Here is an 18,186-nt window from a genome sequence, read left to right as displayed (position 1 = left end):
TCATAATAATCATTATACAATAATGAAAATACAGCGTGTAAAAAGGACCTCTGGAGGACCCATGCGATGCCTTTACAGTCACAAAGCGACGCATTTGCCGGCTGCGCAGTTTTATGAGTACAAAGGTTTTCAGAGCTACAGGCTGTCAATTGAAATGGAGCGGGTTTGTCTTAGTGACATTGGTGCAGAGACGTTGACAACTTGCAAAGTTTTACATGGAGATGAGAGAGTGCGGGGTCAATGGCGCCAACGGTGACACCATTGCCTGAAAAACGGAGACACAAAGAGATACTTTTTGAAAACTTTTTTTGACAGAGACATCCCCTCATCCAGATTCTGTACTGATTGCTAAGCAATTTAACGCTCATTACCTGGCCAAACACAAATCTATTTATTTATTTATTTATTTATTTATTTATTTTATTTTATTTTATTTTTATTTTTATTTTTATTTTTATTTGTTTATTTACTATATTTCAAATGAGAGTATTTATAAGAAATCAATGAACACATTATTTGAAAAACCAAACACAAAATAGAAATGTAATACATTTTAATGAGTCAACGTTAAATAGGACATAGCTATCATTTTCTGCTTGCATAAGCGTTAAGACTGTTGCTCAGTTTATTGAAAACATTGCCTGTATAGTTTAAAAAAAAAATTCATCGGAGTCCAAACGATGAGCACAGTCAAAAGCTGCAGCATGGAATCAAAGAACGCGCACAGCGCAGTGCTAAAAGCTAATGAAAAATAGATTTAGTGTGAAGCCAGCTGCTTTATTTAAGGCTCGCCCATGCGGCGTGCGAGGAAGGCAAGAGCAGCTTGTGAGCTGCTTGCTAAGGCAACGGGAAGCGTCAACGTTTGTGTGTCGATGCAGTGAGCTTCGGATGCCGCCGCGTTCGTCCCGCCAAAGTAAAAATAGACTCTGGTGACAACTCTATGGTGCCTTAAAGACCCACCATTAACAGAATGTTTCCGGCGGGGAGGGGGTGGGGTCCCTCTTCACTTGACACTTGCAACAGTTTTAGACAAAAGAAAAAGGGAACATGAACGTTTCCTCAAATTTAATGCGAACAACCATAATGTGACAAAGTGAGACTAAAAATGGGCTGAAGCGACTAAACAGGTCTGACTGCTGTCTGGTTTATGTCGTAGAGATGAAAAAGAAGACTTCAATAGACCAAAAAGCTTCTTTATAAAGCATTGAAATTGTGTGGAAAAAAAATCGAGTCAGTTTTTCTGTCTAACTTTTCAAAGTTTTCTAGTTTTTATATTTTTTGGGTTGAAATATGGATTTGTTACAAATTCCAAGGTCTTAGAATCAGCAAAATTCCACAACACAAAGTTTTTGGTTTTGCTTTAGGTCCAAATTAAGCTGAAATGTTGTAAGAAATTTCAAATCCTTGATCGTACTTGAACACAAACGTGGTTCAAGTTTGCATTTAAGATTTCAACATCTTTTTTGAAAGGGATGACAGAATAAGAACCGTGCTCAGTAAACAATCACTTTTGTGTGGCGAGTAAATAGACTAAAGGTTAAAGGTCACAGATCACACATCTCATTGTTTTTCTATCACAAAAATTGTTTTTCTATCGGATTTAAACAGAAGTTTGTAAAATGTAATCTGCCCATTTTCTCCTTCTTGTCAAACAAGTTTCCTTTCGCAGCCGTGTTCTTGCATCCGGCGTGTTCTTTATTGAGCTTGAAAGATAAAAACTGTTTGTTTTCGCTGTCGAATGGATATATTTTACACACACACACACACGGTTTGTCACACTTCCACACAAAGTCCCGTTAAACCGCACTGACGCACACGCGCATAGCCATAAAAAGCGTTCTTTTTCCATATTTCACTCTTTATGAAATTTTTATTTGACTTCTTTTTTTTTCCCACTCCACGCCTGATGAAAGGTGCCAAGCCAAAACATATAGTTTTATAATAGATCATTGAACTCCATTTGTCGCTGGAGTGTTGCTAAATTATGGTTATAATTCAGCACCTCACACCTTGCTACGGCAGCAAATTACACACCAATTGCTCCGCTGGGTGTTTTGTGAAATGATGAGCTAATGTGTAACCCAAGGCGAAAGCAGAATTGGCAATAAGATTGACTTAAAATGATGTTTTGGAGATGCTACAATTAAGAGTGTTGTTGTTGTTATGCGGAGCAGGCTGCTGGCTGTTATGGATTTCTTCTAAGCGCGGCAGCAGCCAGTTTCCTGCAAGATAACATGCTTTTCACTGCATTTTTAATCCCTCTAGGACCACATTTCTTTTTTTTTTTCTATTTTTATTGTTTAGCATATTCTCATGCAATGGGTAGTCGTGTGCAGTTACAAGCAAAAGGTTTGGACCGGAACCAAGTGTAGCCGTCTAATTTACAGGAAGTGAGGAGAGTTAAAATGGGAAGTAGAAGTGCACACTTTGGAGTTGAGGCCGCTAAATGCTTACAGCACTCTGCCAAATGTAAACAGTAAGAGTGTCGAGGGAGAGCGTATGGGAGCTCTGCCAAACTTTACAACTACTGACAGTATACTGATGGATAAATACGTATATGCGTGGGTACATGGTATTTCTACCAGAAGACAAATATCTTAGTATGCTTGACTATGAAGCAAATATGCTAACAATATGTCATATTTAGCATTAAGATTTTAGACTGTAATTTTAAATTGTAGTACCACCAATCACTCCTTGATTTTAATGGGGAAAAAATATATTTTTTTATTTTTTTTTTCTTCAGTTTTGTGCCATCCCAGAATGGTACTTTTTATGGAAGAGATCCGTTTGCACTTGAAAAAAATATTGAATTAAAATGAAATTATTAGTTATTTTGTCAGTTCCTTCAAACCCTTTGTTGTCGGATTAGGAGGATAGTGCATCCTTTATAGATGTATTGAAAAATATAGGAACTCCTGATTAGGAAGTTACATGATCCTCCATGGCTTCCCTCTATTTGCTCATCCCTGATTTAGAGTCTATTAGCCTAAAAGTCAATATGATTGTGTAGTTGTGTAGCTAACTTTGACAGTGTGGGTTTCGCTTGTGTTTGTACTGCAAAGGTTCCATTCTTGAAGATATTCTTTTGTTTACAGCCCACTCACTCAATTCCACTCTACCCATCGCCTGACTACATTTTTTGTCTTTGAGTGTTTATCGCATCCAGAGTGTAAAAAATGGAGTCCCCTCACATCCAAAAACTAACTTTGGATGCGAATAAAGACTCCATTACTCGTCTCGGCTGTCAAATCGTGTACTAAAAGATGTCAACCAGTGAGGCGGATTGCATCCATTGTTCCGCACTGACGGGTCATTTGCAACACTCCGGAGATAAATCTGCGTTCTATTTTTGGGTTCCAGACAGCCCCAACCTGTACTGAGCCTCCTACTAGCATTTGGGTCCAGACACTGACCGGCCTGGCGTCTGGTCTGGTCTGGTCTCTTCTGGTTGCGGCAGCTTCCTTCAAGCGTTCCTGCAAGTTAATAAATTCAGGCCCATCTGTTTCCATGCAGAGCTCCTTTTCCATTACCAAAAACACACCCCCACTTCCTTTCTCCCCTCTGTGGACGTCTTTCTAATTAACTTTCCTCTCTCTGCATCTCTTTGTACCCAAACCGGGGAAAAAAATGGAGCTTTGGAGAGGGAAGGAAATAAGACTGAAAGGACAGGAGGTAGATTTGTTCGTTGTGATGTTTTGAGGCAAAGTAAACAATGCAATAACCTAGTTAGCCAAAGTGCATATTTTTCTAAGCTATAGCGGCGGTGTTATTAATAGCCGCATGAAGTCTACTTAACCATGCAATAAAAGGCAAGGGGCATCGAGTGCCACTGTTTCACCTCTGCTTCGGAGAGGAGCGCTAATTGCTAGTTGGGGAATCTAATGAAAACCCTGCAGACAAATAATGAGGCAGCACAAAGACTGGAGGGCAAGGTAAAGATGGGAATATAGGAAACATCTCCGGATATATTGGTTTGTTCATTCACATGCGCACGCACACACGCATGTTAATTCGTGTAAAAAGAATTTGTATATCTTCTTTTGGGAATGCTAAGAAAACAAAACCAATTGTTCAAAAATATTGGGTGGGATTGTAAAATAAATCTGAGAAACACTAAAAACGCTGAGAAACTTTGGAAAATTAACGATAGCAGCATAAAATGTCCCTGAAATGAACAAGATTGCGTTGTGTCTTATTTTGCGGATCTGCAGAATGACATCATTAATCGTCATTATCGATCAGCGAGTTATGACATCAAACCAGATGCCAGATTTTGCCGATCCATTCCACACAATCAGATCTGAGTCAAGTGTAGCCAAAAAGACAAAGAACAACGTGTAGAACTAGAACATTTTACAACCTATCTGATAAACTGATCGTTTATGTGCATTCACTTCTTTTAAATCGTATTTTACTTTCCATGACATTATTTGCTGTTCATTGTTGATATGTTGGATAATCAAACCAACAGTGATCCACCACATTCATTCACACAGCGTAAACATCCAACTGTCCTTTCACACAGACACTTTAGACAATCGGTTAATTTACATACACGCATAATGCAAATATTATTCTGTAAAATTACATACATCTTTGCTCTCCATGAATGCTGTCGTCGAAACGGTCTTCGGACCATATGCCCTTTGCATGTGGCTACTGCTTTTCCCATTCAATCTAAATGAAAACATTAACCATCAACACCATTAGGGTGTCAGGGTGCCCTCACCGTTTCGCCATTAGCCTCGAATATATCGGCGGCGGCGTGCCATGACGGCTCTTCAGCATCGACGGCGAGCCGTGCAAAAAGTAGGGCATAAATAGCCAGAAGAGAACAACACTCTTCACAAGGTTAGGAGTCCCCATTGTGGCGGGGAATGTAAGTGATGTTTCTCCACTAAGCCGTAATGCGCTTGGTGGTGATGATGCCACTTTTTTATTGTGACGCCGTTGACTATTCACGGAAGCGGTGATGCTGGCTTTGGGAGATTAGATCCCTGCTGTTCCAGGGCACCCTCGTAAGCCCCGCTTGTAATTTCCAGGCGTCTACCTGGGCGGCAAAGTTTATGTGGCTCTTTATAGGGGGGTTGCCAGCTGTGCGACCCCGCCCCACCTCTGGGGAAAAGAGGGGGGGTACCAAATCTATTCATGAAGTACAATATGATGCATGGTTGACAGTGAGGCTGCTTTTCCAAGATACAAGGCTTCTAGCCAGTGGCGGCAATATTTTTGACGTGCGTTGGAAGCATTTGCATGAATCCCATGCATATTACATTGCTCCGACCTGTTGGCTAGTGCGGGAATTGTCATCATGGGTTGCAGGCAATAATAGTAAGTTACCGCTGCTTGTCAAATGCCATCCTGCTCCTGCCATAATTTATGTGCATAGGACCATTATCTTGGGCCCCAGCGGGCATTTTGTGTCCTTCCGATTTTCAGCTCTATGTCGCCAAGGAAGTCAACCAAAGCCCGTGCCGAGAATCCCCTCCCCAAATTAATGTTTCGCTTGCCTCCCGCAAATTGATTCGGCGACAGCGCAGTCGTCATGTGAGCAAAAGACGTATGAACGCAAAGGAGAGTTTACGCCGCTCATCCGCAAGGGCATGTCTCCGTCAATACCTCCGCCAAGCTCAAAGTGTGATTGAAGGACAGGCCACTGCAACTTAAACGGAGTACACTATAAAATGTTACATTTTCATATAATATATAATATATTATATATGACGTATTTTTTTTATTTTTTCATTTTTATGTTTTATTTTAATTAATTTTAATTTTTAACGTGTGTATTTGATGACACATGAATCCGCAGCACTAATTAACATGTAATTTATTATAACTCAGCAGCTCGGTGAAGCGCGGCCTCCAGAGAAATCACAATAGATGCTTTTACTGTTTTTATGGGCCCTTTCTTTTTTCGACAATTTGACCTTTTCTTCCGGATTACATATAATACTCATCCATACTGTGCTCCCCTTACAGCTCCCTTATGTTTTTTCTTTTCATCTGCGAAAATGGGGCACCGTAAAAGGCGGACTACCTTTCGGTATCCCCCTGGTGGTCATTGTTTTTTTTTTTCACGTCTCTTGGATAGGTAGTGTCGGTTCCATTTCGTTGCACCCTGCGGTACAATGACAATAAAGCTATGCAGGTTCTGAATTGGCTGGCGTCGTTCAACTCCCGAGTGCCTCCCCCAGTCGTTGTGGTAACGCAAACTCAAATTTGTGTTGCACAGCCCCACAATAGAGGGCAAGAGGGTTCATTTATAAGAAGCAGGAAGTGTAATTTATATATTTACATATAATAACATTTACATATTTATTTGTAATATTTTAAGTTTTAGTTAAGCTGAAAATTGGAATGAGAAAGCTAGCTGTTACTCATGATTGTTGACAAAAGTATGTCACATGACACTAAAACCATTTTAAAACATGACAAAAACGTATTTGTATTTTTAGATTATTCAGCTGCGTCTGTTTTTGTCCCTTCAGGTTTACATGGTAAAATCTGGCAATTCTAAAAGCTTAGTGATACTTCCCTGTGAGGTGAATTAATAGTGTTTTTATATTTTAACAAAACTGTGGATGGTTTGAAGAAAGAATGAAGAATTGTGGTTTAGAATTTGGAGGTATTTCCAGGATCTTTCTGCTTGGGGGCGGGGCACATTTGACGGTTGTCCTTTGTAATGCACATTATCACCACCTACAGGACGATTCGGGACCTCTCCAGTTTACAACCAAACTCTGGTCATAGAACAACATAGCCTGAAGTCTAAGTGTTTGATTTTTCTCATCTCTCGACAATTTTATTAGGCTATTGGACTCTGTATGACTAGCAGAGTGTATTTTTCTCGAACCTTTAATTGAATTGCTGGTTTTTCAGCCATCAAAGATTCGAAGAATCTCCTGGCAATGTGTCCAGGGGGTATCTTACTTCTCGGCCTCCCAAGTTTAATGTGATGAGCTATAACCCTGCAATGGATAGGCGGAATAGAAAAAAGATGGATGAATTTCCAAATGGCATGTTCACTTGACTGTTTCCTGCTTCGTTTGTCTGGCGTAAAGCATATTCTCATAACATTCTTTGACTTTTTCCACCATGCTTCCACTATGCAGGATGCTCTGAAAAGTTTCTGAGAAGGTGTAGCTGAATGCAAAATTATTTTATTGTCTTCTTTTCAAAATTAGCTGAAGTGAAAAAGAGGGAGCTCAGGGCTAAAAAGCAGGAGTACAAATCTGACAAATGCAGTATGAGTGCAAAGGAAGGACGTTGGGAATGTGCGTACCGAACAACTGTGTCACGGCCGGGTCATTTAATAGAAACGGAGGGTCAACGACGAGACGGATGAAAAAAAAAGCCGCTGGGCCCGGTGAGCAACGTTGAGGGACATCATGTAATCAAATGAAACACGGTCCACTGGCGCTGTCTAAACACAGTCTGAGCTCACTATTTGCATCCTAATGATGTGTGAATTTAAACTGCACTCAGCTAAGACTTTGTTTACCAGAAAGCCGAGGAAAAAGCTTCGGTTTTCTTCTTTAGACCTCTATTTTTATAAGGAGAGGACATAAAGTTCCCCCAGGGTTGGCGCTTGTTACTAAACAGGCATTCTCATCAAACATCTGTCCCAAATACAGTATATGGGTCCATTATCAGCCGTTGCATTCAAAGCAGAAGGCTGTAATCACCAATTGAATCCTTTACAAGGCACTCAGTAGAATCCCTGTAAATTTAATTCATTTAAAGCCGGCACGCTTATTGGAGTACATTGCAAGACAGGTTTTGGGGGGGTTTTAGAAGTACATTTCAATATAATGTCCTTTGAAAATCAGTTCTGTTCAGATTGTAAATCATTTTAAAAATACTACAAACAAAAATATAAACACTCAGGATGGCACAATATGACAGTAAAGTCGTTTTTGTCACTATCCATTTGTCAATTCAGAGCCTCATTGTTCGACACCTTGTTACAAGAATTCTATTTCTACATTATAAATGCCGACTAATAGAAACACGACATGCCTGGGGAACGTATGAAACAACAGCTGCCATAATACCAGAGGCAACAACTTAACAAAAACCAAATAGAAATATGAACGATGGTGTTTGACGTGATTGATGGTTTTATAAGCTTCTTCTGGTATCACTTTTAAAGCTGTCCAGCGTACACATTTGCAAGGTTGAGGTGATTTGTAATTCTGTGAGAGTCCAATTTATTCCCTAATAATGTTGCATTTGAATACACAAAAACATGGCGCTATTCATCTGCAAGCTTTCCGATTGCCATTAGCATCCACGCGAGGTACACAAATGTAAAAACACACAGTTATGCTCATTCATCCGTCGCCCTCCAAGTTCAGCCGAGTTTAATAGAACATTTTTTTTTTTTTTAGTCCCATTATTTACCACTCTCCGCATAATAGTTCTGCATGAGATGCCATGCTCTCCTCAAGTATAATGAACTGGGAAACATCACATACAATCAACAGTACCACTGTGTCCAAGTGGAGCATTTTAATAACGCTACAGTGTACCGTAATTGCCTGTTTTGTTTTGATAACCTTGCGTGCGCCATGCATAAATCCGGAGGTTATGAACTCTTGCTAAGTATGTATTTTTTTTAATGGAGTTTATATTTAGTTAACAGAAATATATAAAACCTTAAAACAGTAAATAAGTTGTAGAAGTCAGCTGGGAGAGACTCCTTGGGAGAGGTCACCTAAATTGCCAACCTCGCAGATTATTTTCTCAAGAAACAGTTGTGAGCGTAATCCTGCCCTGCTTCCATATAAACGCCGATCAAACAATACCTTTAGCGTTCGCACTTTAACGCTTGGCAAAAGGTAATAGCAGATTTGCATAGGATGCAAATGCTTTCTCCGGAGACTCGACTTTTCTTTGAAAGATGGAAGCTGGAAAGCTGGTGAACATGTGGTGAGCGAGCGGTGATAAGGAAGCTACGAGCGCCAGAACCTCTCTGTCTTCCTTGTCTCTGGTGCCTGTATCCAAGAAAGACAGATGGATTTGCTTTTCCCTAGATATATATCCCATCGCTCGCACTCCACACACACTGCAATGCCTTTGTACTCCTGTATTTATATAAATATACACGTATGTAAAGAGAGAGAGAGAAGGAACGGGTAGGATTAATACACAACCAAAGGCCCGAATATCTTGAAGAACACAGGCGCAGTGACTTTGACTAACAAATAGACTCTAGCGGGCACACGCTCAAACACTCTGCTTGGGAGGCAGCTGCGCAAATACTCCGACCCACATTCTTTGCATCCGAGGAGTGTTCCAAATACAACAGCAAATATTTCCCCTGCTGTCATCTCCTCTATTTTCTCCCACATATTTATCAAAAGTGTGCCAGGGAAGGGACGGGTGGGTTTTCACCGTGTGCGGCCCGGAGAACGTTAGCATTCTTCCAGGACCTTTTTGGCGAGTGGCAGGCCTAAAAATTTTGTACTACCTCCTCTGCACTACCTTTCCCCTGAAGAAGATGAAATGTAAATTTTGCGACGTGGGCTCATTGGCGGGAGTCTGGCGCTGTGTGATAGGGCCCGACTGGAGGCACGTTTGATTAATTTTAATTCTATCCTCATATGGACCACCGCTGCAACATTTGTGAGAGTAAGAGACCCTGTTACTTAATGAACAATTTGCATCACATGAGAGATCATTGTTGATAATTATTGTCGAAATCATGAACAAGATCAATCATTCGATGAATATTGTTATTAATAAGAACATATTGAAGGAAAACTGGGCAACATTTGTTGCTTTTAAAGGATCGAGCTGTGGTGGAGGAAGTTAATGTCCGCAGTATAATGTCACTCTTGGTGTATCTTCCTCCCTCTGCCTGTCTTCCCCTGGCCTTGCATGCTCTCATTTGCCAAGTCCACAATGGAAACATCCAAATGTACTGACGCTATCAATTAATCACCCCGCCGCTAATTACGATCCAATTAACCTCTGTTTCCACACGACGTCCTGCAGGACAGCCGGCGACCCAACCCCCCTGAGTCGGGCCCCCCACCATCCTCCATTCCGTCCTCCACACAATGAAATTAGAGTCTGATATAATGGCGGAGTTAGAAGCCTTTTGGGGATTTAACGTGATCACAATGTCAGAATTTTTGCGTCCTCGAAAGCTTAAAATTGGAATATTTACCGCAAATAGTAAATGAATCATTTTTGTAACGTTATCGCAACTATAATTCATATTTGTCTTGTTCTGATTTTCTGGTTAAGGCTTATTAAACATGCATTTGTGGCATAACGCACCTTTGGAAAATAAATGTTGCTTAAAACACGAACCCTAGTTTGAAACCCTATTTTGAAACTCTAACCCTTGTTTGAAACCCTGACCCTAGTTTTAACTCTAGTTTGAAACCCTGACCCTAATATTAATGTAAAACAATAAACTTTTAAGATCAGGGCTATGAAAAGAGTTCGGAATGGATTTAATGAACAATTACTCATTTAATGAATGTTAATACTTGTGTCAAATGTGTGAAATTGCTTGTTGATTAATCATATTTTGGAGCAATTGAGGCAAAATGGAGTGCACCACTTGGCTGCAACTATCAGACGCGCTATTGATTGGCTTTAGTTTGCTGTCTAAAGAAGCCTTGAGTTACATCCACGCAGATTATTCTTGAAATAAAACTATCGACTAAAAACACACTTTACAGTCACGGGGGACAAACCCGTACACACGTTTCAAATACTCGCACGTACTTTACATTTGTGGTTAATATGTGCACATTAAGCAGAACAAACACCAAAATGTGCACTGCGTGCATGTACACATAGATGGATGTACAGCGGCGCCACTGGATTTACCACTTATTAGCACCACTTATTAGCACCACTGGATTTACAGTCGCCCGTCAGCCTTCAGCTTTTAATGCCACGTGGGGCCTGTTTTACAGCTCTGCCCCAGGGCCCCCCCTCCCGATCGGCTTTCAATTAGCAGGTGAGCTGCAGCCCGGTTCCCAATCAATAGCCCAGTACAGGCAGAATCCCCGCATTCGGCGGGGCCCGCCAGCAGCTCGGAGGGAGGGGGAGCTCTCTGGTAGGGAGTTTGGGATTGTTGTGTAATGTTGGAAGAGTCTGATTCTGTACCATCTCTACATCTATTTTGTATAGGCAAGCGTCATGAGCGGAGCTAGGATTTTTTGTCCTTGATTTTGTTCCAAGATTTGAAACCTTTAGCTCAGAATTAGTCCACCATATTTTTTTTTAAATAATTGTTGTAGGACCTTTTTTCATTTGGGCGATGGGGCACTTGGTATTGAGTCCCACAATATGAAATCTAACTAGCAACTCGTGGAAAGACACCAATCATTATGTTCTCTGTTACTGAGCTGCCAAGCATGTATCATTCATATGCTCAAACACAATCTCTTATAAACTCATTCACTGCTATTGACAACTATAGACGTCAAACCATTTTAACTGGATGAGTTAAAACAAGGATAAGAAGCTATTAAATCGCATGATATCAAATGTGTTTTTTCTTAAAAAAAAATAGCTAGAACTAATTTAATCCGAAAATATGGAATGATTCCTCCTAATAAGCACCTATTCTGGTTTTCCATGATAAAAAAAAAAAAGAAGTCTTTTTTAATAGGACGTTTGATGGTTAAATGTCAATGTGGCTCATTATCCCAAATAGCTTGTAATTTGTTTGGGTGGAAGAAACACTCATTAAAAGCTTTCTTTGTGCTTTTGGTTATGAGAACCATGCAAAATGTGCTTTACATAAATTGTAGGTACAATTCAACATTGTCTTTTTTTTCTTACATTTAAAAGTTAACCTGGCAGAAAGTAGAAACGAAAGCCGCCGGTGTTGAATTTACAGATTTGATAAGCATACAGTGGTTTGTTTTTTTTTTTTTCAAAGAAAATACCAATTGATCTAAGAGGAACTTTAAAGTGAGCCGCATTACAAAGAAGGCTCTAACATGACAGATATAAAGATAATTGGATGAAATGGAAACACCATTTTTGTCAGCCCCTCATCATTAAAACCCATCACGAGTCAACTTAAATTCATCTGATGTGTCTCCACACAAAGAAAATGGTCTGTTTGAATGTGAAAGTGTGGAATTATTTAATGCTTTACTTGAGAAGTGCAATCAACTGGCTCTTTGAATTGACGTTTGTGTGGAAGTAGAATCTGCCACCAACATCACCGCAACTCCTCGGAGAGAAACAAAATGAGGCGTTTCGATCCTCGTCTACCCCGTCAAATCGTTTTTAATTGTGCTTTGCTCGCATCCTCCAACTCTCCCCCCCCAAAAAAATTCAATAACAACACAGAGCAGGGACTCTCTGCCAAAGCAGGCAGCTTGCCGTCACTGTACAACAGAACACTTTTTTTTTTTTTTTCAAAAGAAATCACTCTGCAATGATTGTCAGAGGAATAACACATCAAGCCGTTCTTTTGGTCATTATTTTATCTTCTGTAGTCTTTCTTGTGAATGGTGCACACAAGAGATGAGTGCAAAAAATAAAGAGGTCTGTGAGGGCGGGTGGGGTAACATGGCGCTCTTTGAAGGCAGCACAGCAGGGGGGCGTGGCCAGGTGGAGGGGGGTGGGTGAATGGATAACTAGGTCCCCTTCCGCGTCACGCGCAGGTTTTGTCGGTTCGAAGAGTAAAATGTGTCTTTGAAGGCTTCCCGGTGGGGGAGTCTTTGATTTCTGTATGCTGTTGTGTAATTTGTTCACATACTTTTTGTCCCACATAGCTAAAACAGTAAACCTAGCGTTGGCCAAAAATCAAAATTTAATGCCACAGTATGTTCTTCAATACTGACTTTAAAAACACTTAACATTTGTATTTTTTAGTATGCAAAAAAAATTTTGCTTCAACTTCAAATTGTGTGGGAACTTGCACAAAACCCTGATCTCAACCCTATCAAGCACCTAGAGCAAATTTCCCACCATCACCTTTTAAAATGTAGTAGAAAGTGTAAAAGTTGTTATATCTTGTCAGAGTAATGACAATTTGTCCAAGGCGTTTTATTCTTAGAACGAGTCCTCGTATAGTCGGCTGCTAGAGTAGCTGGAGTTCTCTTGCTCGGGTGGAAGGGAGACATGGCAGCTCTTCCCTTCCACACATCTCTTTTCAAAGGCGCCATCAAAGTCTGGCAGAAATGTCAGTGCTGCAGGCGGGGGACCGGTCCCTGAATGTCAGCCCTTCTCAGGTCAACACTGCCAGCGACTAGCCTGCCTTGCACAGACAGTCTGACAGAGAGAGAGAGAGAGAGAGAGAGAGAGAGAGAGAAGGAGAAAGGGAGGGGAAGACAGTGGGAGTAGATAAAGATAAAAGAGAGAACACGACAACACTGATGAAGGAAGAACTTGACGGACTGATAGGACATGAAGAGCTAGTACAGTGTCGAATAACCAAGGGGAAAATAAAAAGACTACAAAGACCATGCATGATGAAATGAGAAATATGTTGGCAAAAGTTTTTGGACAACTACAGGAAGTTGGCCTGTACTGGCACTTTTCTGGCTTTGTGGATAATTTTCAAGTTTGCACAAAATGGTGGTTGGCAGGAATTAGCAAGGTATAGAAGACCCACACAACCTAGCACGCCACGGCCATTTTCTGTTGTGCATTGTGTATTATTTTTAGTCAATTATTTTTATTACTTTCACGCAAGGGGGCGGTTACTGCAATTGCATACAGTAAGCCTAATGATATAATCATATGATGCACATGACCAAGTAAGCTAGGGACTCAAGATGGCGGTTACCATGAATAATAGCTTGAGACATTTTTTTGCCTATGTGAATTATTTCCAGTCTTCTTCCAGTCTTTTCTAGACATTTAGGGTTCACCCCAAATGTAATTGATAAGGTTAGAAATTCAACACTGAAGTTTTTCCACACCAAACTCATCCAAGTCATTGACCTAAACCCTGATTGATTAACTAATAAATAATGTGTCATCTTGATGCATTTTTTTGTGGCATTACAAAAATACAAATACAGAGGCAAGAGATGATATGAGGTAAAATGCACAGAGACAGGACACACACACACACACACACACACACACACACACACACAAGCACACAAGCCATGAGGAGCCTGTCAGATTACAGCCGTGTAATTGAATGGTAAGGGAGCAGACAACACATCTCGCACAGCCGGACTCTCCAAGTGGCCGCCGCCATAACAGAGCTCAGGGGAAATTCAGGGTCCCACTTAATAGTGAATTGAAGATGCAACATATTGTGTGTGTGTGTGTGTGTGTGTGTGTGTGTGTGTGTGTGTGTGTGTGTGTGTGTGTGTGTGTGTGTGTGTGTGTGCGCGCACAGGCAGGTGCAGGCGCCTGTGTGTTTGCCAGATGCCAGGAAAAAAAGGGAGAGCGCCCTTGGCAAGTGAAAATGGTCCCTAAAAATGTGGCCATTCGAGCAAGTGGCTGACAGAGAAAAAAGCAGAAAAAGAGACATGTCACAAAAGAATGATAGGAATAAAAGATTGGCAGAAAAACACAGATGGAGTGAGGGAGGGAAAGAGGGAGGGCGTGTACGCAGGCAGAACGAGAGGCAGAGAAATGGAACACAGCAGATAGGGAAGCGTGATGGAGATGCACGATGGGAAAAAGAAAGAAGAGGATGATGATGATGAGCAGGACGGACAAAGCAAGAAGATGAAAAGAAGTCGTAAACATTCACAGTTGTTTAATAAGAACAAGAAACCTTATTTGAAATCTCAACTTGAAACCTAGTCCTTTGTAAAAATCCCGAAATTTAAACCTTGACCTTGCATTGATTTCCCAACTTCACGCACTATCTTGAAATGCTAAAACTGATATGAAACCACAACTTGAGTCAAAACCCTAATTCTGGCTCCAAAACCTAACTTGAGAAGTTAAACCTTGCTTGAGTCCTCATTTTAAATCTTGAAAATCTAATGTAAAACCCCATCTTAAAATCCTTACCCTGACACCCTCATTTAAACCGTATTGACTTGAAACCCTACTGCAAACATAAAGCACAAATCTTGTTTGAAACCCTAATTTGAAATTCAAACCCTGATCATACAAAGCCTATTTAAAACACTTAAATAAATCGTCTTAAAACCCTAATTTGTCTTCAAATCTGTCTTAAAACCCCAAAACCTTATTTAAAAGTCCTAATTTAAAACCCTTCCCCAGGTTTGAAACCTGTAAAATTTAATAAGTGCCAAATCTGTTTATAAGGCTCCTAAGCAACTATTTTGTGCCATCTTTGCGTAAAATAGGTTATCTTGACCTAGCCATACGATACCGTAGCAACATCAGCTCTGACCTGGCAGCTCAGCACTCCTGCCTCATATCTGTAAAAAGTATTGAGAGAAACTAAAGTAGAAGGTCTGCCGGGTATCAAGTTCCCCCCCAATATGATATGTGGATACGTGGATGTCATCAAGCCTGTGAAGTGGAAATAATAAAGAATGAGGATTGTCTCCAAAGACTTGAGGAATTAATCCCAAAATGAATTATGAAGGGGTGTAGAGAGGAAAAGACAGGGAGGGAAAAGAGAGGGGGTGCAAAAAAATCAACATCAGCTATTTCCTTTTCCTCCGCTTGAAGGCAGATAGGGGGCTGTTTATGCCAATGGTGTGAAAGCTATAAAAATTAAATTAATAACAAAAGGGAAAAGGCGCACACAGAAATAGAAGTGGTGTATGGAGGCGGGAAGAGAGAGAGAGGGAGAGAGAGAGAGAGAGAGAGAGAGAGAGAGAGAGAGAGAGAGAGAGAGAGAGAGAGAGAGAGAGAGAGAGAGAGAGAGAGAGAGAGAGAGAGAGAGAGAGAAATGGAGGTGACTGTTGCTGCCAGATTGCACCACACTTTTGCTCCCCCGCCTCTCCTCTCTTTTCTTTTTGGAGAAAGGCTGGCTGAGGCCATTGTCATAAATGCCACTTGCAAATTGCACAGCGGAATAATACAGCGTCCATATGGATCCTATGTGTAGTGGGGGGTTAGGGGTAAAAAAGAAGGGGAGTGATAATTAGGGATTTAGGGGGTGAATGACAAAGTCGCAAAGCCATTTGTTGAAGATGGAACACGGCGTCTCCGGTATCTGAGAAACAGAAGGGCTCCGTGTCACAAAACATTAGCCACACAGCTGTTGGCGTGATGTCAATGGTGTTGGCGCAAGCGTCTTATGATGCCCCCACCACCTGATTCGCTTTGGCCGCCTAACACCACTATGAGAGAAGACAGCAGCCGTGTCTAGGGGGGGAAATGACTGAAAGATGTGAGTGGAATATGAAGGAATGTGAGCGTCACAATAAAAAAAAAAAAAATGTGATTCAACAATATATGTTATTGTAAGAAAAAAAAATTCTAATCTGACAAGAAATTTGCGACATAATAAATGAAATCATTGTGTCACGTAATGAATCTTTTACTTTGCGATAAAAAATGAAAAGGGTTAGACTTGTAGTTGTAGTAAGTCGATAAAAAAGTGTAAACAATCATACAAAAATATTCAGATATGTTTTAATATTGTGTCCAGTTGAACAGAAGATGAAATTAATAATTTTGAGAAAAAAGTTATAAAGTTGTTCCATAATAAGAAAAAAAAGTTTTGTTGTCAAAAAGAAAAATATGGTATTATTGTGACAAAGTCATAATCTAAAAAATATGAAATGAGTAAAAGGGTAAGTTGTATCATTAAAATTTGGATAATGGAGACAATAAGTTAAAATAAAATGGTAATATATAACGATACAAGAATTTTTGGAGAAAATAAAAACTAGAAAAATCTAGTATGAGAGTATGAGAAAAGTCATAAATCACAAAAAATCAAAGATATCAGAAAAAAAACTGAAAGAAATGCAACAAAAATATGCACTATTATGATTATGAACAAATTATGCTATTATTCATTAAAAAAAAAACTGGCGTAACGTATCCCCAGCTATTCACCAAAACATGCCACATTTCCACAAGGTGTCGCCAAATTCCTAAATAAGACTTGCGTCCAGAAAGTACGATTGAAGTGTTCCATCTACACTGAGAGACGAGTTTTTCAATTTCGGGGGACAGCCAAGATAAGCCTGGGTTGTTTGTAATAGTTACAGAGTGTCTTTGCTTTATTAGCATAAACACACACAGGTCAATTGTTGCCGGGGTGAATTCAAAGGGCTCCGGCATGACTGCCCCATGGAGTGACCACAGTCCCTTGGCTGGGAAGATCGTAATGCTGAAAAAATATTCAACCCATCTTGAAATGAGAAAATAGCATCCATTGGATATAATGACAAAGTGTGCATCCACACAAATAGGGAGTGAAAATAGAGCCGGCTGAGCTGTGTTTTGAATGGGAGCTCAGGGCGGGATTGTAAAGCAGGAAAATCGAAACCCATTGTTTTTGCTCGGTACGAGCCGACACATATTTGGTATGCTCAACCCAACCCGCAAGCTACCGTGCTCGGTAATCACCCGTAACTGTTGTTTTTGGTTCATGTCAAGCATCTACTTGTTACCTCATCAAGATACTTGTTTCCCACGCTCTCCGGTGCCAGGGTCGGCCCAACAAGCCTTACGACACCGAACGTATTCAGTCCGTGTATCTGCATTAATTGCCATGCACAACATACACTTTCAATTTATTGCACTGCAGGGGTGAGTCTCCAGAGGGGCTCGACCCCAACCGGACAACCTCCTTTGGGGTCGCGTGCCCGAGTTTGATAAAAGAGTGTTTGATTAACACACCTCCCCCGGTAATTGCTCCTTTTGTGCGGAAATCGAACTGCCGCACTTCCTTCGACGGTTCACAGGTCGCGCCCATAAGGTTGTCTGACCTTTCTATCGCTTCTTTTTATTCTACCAAACAACCACAGCCGAGTGTGTTTATGGGTCTATAGTCGCTTTAAAAGATGCAAAGAAAGAAGACAACTATAAAACCAGAGCTCCTCCTTGTGGCCAATTATGAAATGACACTTTCCAAACGGCTTGGGAGACAAACAGCTGGCTATTGTTTAAAAAGAGGGGAGGTGGGCAACAGTGGCCTTCAGAGGTCAGAGTGACACATCATCTGCTCATTCTAAAATATCAGCAGCACAGCGCGACATTTTGTTGCAGTCAACACCCAAACAAAAAATAATTACGAGATTTTACGTTATTCTTAAACGCAAATGGTTGCAGCTAAACTTGGGTCCTCGG

The sequence above is a fragment of the Syngnathus leptorhynchus genome, chromosome 3 (genome assembly GCF_054491065.1).
Source record: "Syngnathus leptorhynchus isolate UIUO chromosome 3, UIUO_Slep, whole genome shotgun sequence".
NCBI lineage: Eukaryota > Metazoa > Chordata > Actinopteri > Syngnathiformes > Syngnathidae > Syngnathus > Syngnathus leptorhynchus.
The sequence above is the reverse complement of the archived record's forward strand: the minus strand, read 5'-3'. Positions refer to the sequence as shown.